This window comes from Centruroides vittatus, unplaced genomic scaffold, assembly GCF_030686945.1.
Source record: "Centruroides vittatus isolate TY-2023 unplaced genomic scaffold, ASM3068694v2 contig_3253, whole genome shotgun sequence".
In the NCBI taxonomy this organism is placed as follows: domain Eukaryota; kingdom Metazoa; phylum Arthropoda; class Arachnida; order Scorpiones; family Buthidae; genus Centruroides; species Centruroides vittatus.
The window spans coordinates 1-6,697 of record NW_027122086.1 but is presented as its reverse complement, the minus strand read 5'-3'; the positions used below and the strand labels follow the sequence as shown (position 1 = coordinate 6,697).

At 33.9% G+C, this 6,697-nt stretch overlaps 1 long non-coding RNA gene across 1 annotated transcript; it reads right to left on the bottom strand.

Moving 5' to 3' along the window:
- Window positions 1-3,463: 3,463 nt before the first annotated feature.
- Window positions 3,464-3,998, bottom strand: LOC136973621 (uncharacterized). Its single transcript, XR_010880521.1, has 3 exons — window positions 3,942-3,998; window positions 3,597-3,779; window positions 3,464-3,535 (listed from the first exon to the last, which is right to left on the bottom strand). It is a non-coding gene; the product is annotated as an uncharacterized lncRNA (long non-coding RNA).
- Window positions 3,999-6,697: the final 2,699 nt, after the last annotated feature.

Here is a 6,697-nt window from a genome sequence, read left to right as displayed (position 1 = left end):
GATATTTGTTACTGTTCCTGTGGCAACCGAAAATTTTTGCCTTCTTGTATAGCAAGGCATTGTTAATGGGTAAGGACAATATACTTTCGACAATTGAAAAGTAGAAAATAAGTGAAGCTGACGAGTGAATAAGATCTATCGCTAGAAAAAAATGGTAAAAATTTATCTCTGGAATAGTTTGAAACATAGTTCATGCTGCCAATTATCTCAAATTCATCAATAATAAGTCGAAACTAAAGTTGAAGACAATCACAAGAATACCAGACTGATTTGGGCCAGAAATAACAGACCCGGTAGAAAAAGTCGATGAATATACCGGTAAAGTAGTCAGATAAGAAGAAGTTCAATTTATATGGGCTCGATAATGTCGGTACTATTAGCACTCTATTCCTATCTTTAATATTACCCAGAAATAGTTTCCAGTCGTGTATTGGCTCGTTATGTCATTTGATTTTAATCATACGGAGAATGCCTAGAGACTTCTGCTTGGGTAACTCTACGCAAAAGGAAAGCAGTACGATAACACCACAGACCATTAAAAAATGGGTGAAAATTCCTCAGAGTTTTCTTTTAAACCCTCGAAAATATAATTTTCTGTCCATTATTCATAACTCATCTTACGATTATCGAACACTCCGAGAAACTCATTTCTTCATTGTTTATATTAGAATTGTACTATGAAAAACATTAAATTAAATTTCTCTATAATCCACTTCATCTTCTGATATAAATTTTAAAAAAACCGCGTAATCTTATCTTAACTGAGCGCACTGTAAGTTTTTACTTATATAAGCCACTTATCACAAACAATGATGCTTAATTCTATAATTGATGTTTCTACAATACTGAATGGATGTGCCATTAATATATACGGGCAATTAGAAGGTAAAAGTGTTTTAAAATTAAAAACACTTCATCTAATTAATAATTCATAATTAAATGGCATTCGTAATATTTACTTTCATATTAATCTTCTCGATGGCCAGATGGTCGAGAAGATTAATAAGAGGAGAGTATGAATTCTAGTTTTCTCGATATTGGCAATGAAATCATTAAATTGGCAATCAATTATAATTGGCTGGTTGCTTGGTTAATTTTATTGGTGCTATGGAAACTTGAAGAAGAAGGTCGAGTTTCCGCAAACTTAATCATTGGATTGAATCTTGTTACTTTCCCTGTTGTTATATATAACAGAGACATTATAAGGCAATCAGTCAAGAAATGATCCCCCTCACCAATGACTCGAAGGGTCTTGAAACGTCGGGAAATGCAAAAAAAAAAAATTCGGAGGTAATTTCTGTTTGTGTGGATGTCAGCGTGTGTGAAGGCACGATTTTGTTCACACATTTGAAGCTTAATAAGTACTGTGCTTTTTGTCAAAAATGTTTGAAATTTTTTAGGGATTTTTCTGTATTAGCGGGATCGATGCTATCAAATTTTGGTAGTTAAAGGTCGAGGGGATGGGGAGATAAAGGGGGACGTGTCATATCTCCAGTAGAATCTGACTTAATGATGATTTTACTCGTTACTAGCAAACACAATTTTTTATTAAATCCGCTCTCAATAGTAATGTTTTTTGTCATTTTATAATAATCAATATATTTATTATAAAAGTAAGTGTACAATTTGCGTGCCGCTGAAACTCAAAAACGAATCCCGGTACGATCAAAGGAGTTATATGGTGTGGTAGCCCTCTATCCTCCATCCATAAAGAAGGTTCCCATTTTTACCTACAGGGCGTGCTGTTGAAGATATAAGGGTTGGAGGTTTCGCATTCCAGAAATTTCTAGAACAGTCCAGAACATTCGAGAGCATTTCAGAATGCTCTCGAAATCCAGACATGTTCACAACATTCCAGAATGTTCCGAGATGTTCTAGAACGTTCGTGAACATCCCAAAACATTTTGGAACACTCTCGAATACTCTCGAATGTTCTGGAACCAGCGCAGAGCCCAAACAGTTAAAAGTTGAAAGTTGAAATTTGGTACACAGGGTACGTGACGAGAACGTTTAAAAGAAATTTTTCGAAATTCCCCTGCGGGAAAGAGGGAAATAATTAAGGCTAATCCTAAAGAACTCAACTTCTACTGTACTATTTTATATACAATTTTTTGTTTTTAACTGCGTTTTAGTTAGAGCACAAATTAATAATTAGAGCACAAAAAGTTTACTCCAAGTTGACAGTTTAATATAAAAGAAAGCTAAATTAACCTTACAGAGGATCTTTCAAGTTACTATAGAACTGATAGTATTTTTGATAGACACACACCTGCCTATCAAAAATACACGAGAGCCGTGTGGTCTGTTGGAATATCTATTGAAGAACAAATCATATCTTTATACCACATATAGTTAAAATACTATCAGTTCTATAGTAAACGAGCAATTATTTATTGTGGCGTCATCATAATGCCGGGATGCAATTATTTATTTATTTAATTTTAAAATATGTGCTCTTCCCTCAAATTAGCAGTGGCTTCCTTCTGTAGATCATACTTTTCCTTTCACAATAGAGTGGTGCCAGTCGTGTATTAACTGCTTTCGAGAAAGTTTTGAATTAAAATAATTTATATTTTAATTTCTGTATGTTATCGTAATTTCTGTTTTGCGTCAGTCGTTAGTATATAGCTAATCGCAGCTTCTTGCCTCTGAAGTTTCCATACTTGGTCTCGTCTTTTATCTGTTTAACTTTGTTCTCGAAATTAAGGAACGACAGACAAAAAGACGGACGACAGGGGAATTTATAAGTCATTTGAGGTTGAGAGCAAATATTTAAATTTCTCCACAGACTAGCAAATTTTCTCGCAGTCCATCAGTAGTCCACGAACCACCGGTTAGCGACCGCTGCGACAAGAGATAGATAACTTAGTCTCTCGAATCAGTGGAAGTCAATAATTTCTCTTGGCTTGCTTTCAATATATTATAATAGTCATTGTTTAAAATTAATTATGCTTTGCATAATTCAATATTGTCTGTTATCTTTATAGAAATCACAAACATATGTTATACGACCTTTTAATACATAAGAATTTAATATTTTTATTTATCATAGAATTTTTCGTACGGAAAAATATGTTAATATTTCGCTCGGGTTAGCATTTTATACAATTTGCTCAGATCGTAGCTTTAAATGGTGACACTCTGCGTATTTTACATTAATTCCTGGGTGATAAAAGACAAGCACGACGCCATAACTAGAGCAAAAAGAAGTTTACTCCAAGTTGAGAGTTTAATATAAAAAAAAAGCTAAATGAACTTTATAGAAGATCTTTCAATACTTTCGCCTTTATTGAAACAGAATTATAATTTCAAATGCTGTCAGAGTGCAGTATACCGCGTATTAGCTCGAATTATTTATTAACCTGTACATTCGGATAAAGGAATGCACTTTTATCTTTGTTTTCCGCATAACCCCATCTGCAACAACACCTGGCGTAATTGTCAGTTATGTATCCATAGTAGGCTTCTTTGTCACCGGCACAAACTACGAATTCGTGATAGAAACTGATCTCGGTGTTTGGTTTAGGACACACACCTAATTAAAATGGAAGTAATTACAGACAAAACACTAAAAAGTGTATTAAAGGTGTACTTACGAGGGCTGCACTCTTTTTCTGTAATGCAAACATTTGTATCTTTGTCTCGAAGGTAATAGAAATCACAGAAGCATCCCGAATGTCTCATTTCGCGTGTACAGGTAAAACTGAGAACGTCGTGACAATAATATTCGCAACCTCTTTTAAAGAATGCCTCATTTCTTCCGCAGCTTCTAATTACCGCTAGAAAACAAGCGCAAAGTAATTAATAGCAAACATTCGAAAGCAGTGACCAGTTTTGTTCGGAATTCGCCATCTTCGATACGTAAATACGGACCTAACCGTGTTTACGTGTCTCGGTCTCGATTTCTTTAATGCATAGAAGATAGCAATTACGAAACTTACCTGCACCGTGCACCGAGAAAAACAGAGAGAATATTAAAAGTCCGTAATTAGTTAGCATGCCGTCGATTGTAGTCGTGTATAGAAGTAAAATGGTGTTTACGTATGATTTTGATCTTCAAGATAATTGGATTCAAAGATTTGGTAAAGTTTAACGTTGATTATTAATTAATCTTTAGACACTTAGTAAACAGGAATGTACTTTTATAAATAAGATAAGTATATTTACACTTGTAATTTGAATAATTTATAGGACTAATACGCATTGTTAGAGATGAGGTGATGAAGTTTGATGATATAAACTCAACACCTCTCGAAGTGTTGCTTGAATTTTCTGCCAGTAACATGTTAAATGATCAGTTTAGGATGAATCGGGTGGACTTTCGTTTTGAACAAAGGCTAATCCACATGGCGTGAGGTTGTTGCAAACTAATACGCCCAAAAAACATTTTATATATCCCCACCAATTTTGGTAAATTGTGGCACAAAAGTAGTGTTTGACACGATAAAGTAATCACCAAAAGTGTTTCGTTCTATCTGCCATAACGAGCGAGTTATCGAAGGTTTAGAAATTATGGTATCCATCCACGTAGTCTGCAGCCATTGGTTTCTTTGTATTGTATCAACAATAACTGTTTTGGTGTTTAAGTACGTTACGATTGTAAATGTTTTTATTTTTCTAAGTGACGAATATTTTTACAAATAAACGCGTTTTCATGCTCGACAGTTTGTTAAGAGCGTGCCATGTTTTCAGAATAAGTAGAATCCGCTTTTGAGGTAGACCGTCTGCTTTTGCAAACCGATTTTTTGAGAATTTTGGGAAGTAAAATAGTCAATCTCACTTTCAAACAGGAAATACCTGATATGTGTTATTGTGTCCACGATGTTATTAATGTCGATTACTTAGACAAACATCTCTATCATAAATAAAAGTAAGACTGTGCTTACTTTATTAATTTAATGAATTTATTATTTCGGTAGACAACTTAAATAATTTAGTCAAGTTGGAACGAGAAGATCGCTTTTTTTCCGATGACGATTATAACCAAATGTTTATCACCGGCACAAAAGTCTCAAACTACTGGTACCGCAAGGAGCCATCGTACTGAAAGCATACCGATATATATTCGTGAGCGGCACACGAGAGTCATTCATAGAGAAAATTCATTTATCGAGTTGTTAATACACCAGAAATTACTTAAAATCGTGGTGCAGCCTCTTGAATACTTCTTTGTCAACGGTTAAAACACTTTTTCTAGAGAAATTCTTACAAGTTTACAGATATTCTTTAATGCCAAAGGGTAATTGTAACACAAGCAAAGGTATTATCAAGATGCAGGCTCTGATAATCGAAAGTGCTTTTTCAAACCGTAAAACCTTAAGACTTTATGATCTTCTCGCCAATCTATGAGCCATAATTATTTCTTATATATGATTCACTGTTAACATGGCCACATGGTATTATGCCTTTATATAAAGCAAATGTACAACAAATTCACCCGATAATGATAATGAATTTTAGTCTAAATCAAATTTTAACACTCACTTCGATATAAAATCCATATTATCATTTCCTGTTGAAAAGGTGTGCCAAACTTAAACACATTTATCACATACTGTACATTACTCTCAGCTATTATTACTTTAGTTACTGCATGAACCGTACCAAGCCAGAATCTCTAATGTCATCTTAGATCCATCAGATTAACAATATATTTCACTCCATAAATTATTATTATTTATTTTTCATTTATCTTGTGTTCTAGTATTTGTAGAAAGTATATTGTATTATGTATAAAAATAGAATTATAGGCTAATTGATACAGTGTATACAGTAGACCCTCTCTATAACACAGTAGATACGTTCCGTGTTATATGAATCCGTGTTGTAGGAGTCTACTTAAATATATCAGCCAATCATAGCCCGGCACGTGTGCAGTTTAGGGGCTACGGCTGTTTGAAAGGTTTTTTTCGTAAAATTAATCGATTCTAGAATAATTTGACTCAACATTTCCAAATTACATATAACTTTTTGGGAAGAATCCATATAAATTATGCTATAAACAAAAAATTGTTGGATTACTTACCCAGTCTGCACCATTCGAAGACACCATTGCCTAAGCTTATTTTCTAATAAGTTATTCTTTCTGCAAATAATTCACTGAACTTTGGAGACATCATTAATAAAAATATAATTTTTATGGCCGTTGAATAATACTGTAAATGCTGTTTTCAAAAGAACTGTATAAAAATTTATCAATACTTTCTCGCCTAAACTTACCGTATATACGCATGGCGCTGGACGGTGGCAAGTAGTTCGGCCTCTAGTCCACTATTGGTCCAGATTCGACCAATCCTGTCGCGACACGAGTCGTCGATGACATTTTACCGTGTTATATGAGTTTCTTTTAGGGTGTTATACGTAACTGATTGCAATTTTTTCGTCGTGTTATAGGAAACCGTGTTATATGAACCCGCGTTATAGGGGGTTTACTGTATTTAATAAACTGTTTCTGAGGACTACATAGGCCATCTCTTCTCAAGTAGTAACATTTTCTCATCGTCTCAAACTTGATTGAAAGTTTGACGTTTCTTTTCTGTTTCTTACATCTTCACATTTTTATAATATATATGTTTTCATGATAGAGAGTAATTTTACTGAGTAAAATGCTCAAACTTCTAAACATTTTTAAAGTAAATCAATAATTCCCGTTAATGGCATAAAACCTCAATTAAAATTACAGCTAAAACATTTTCCA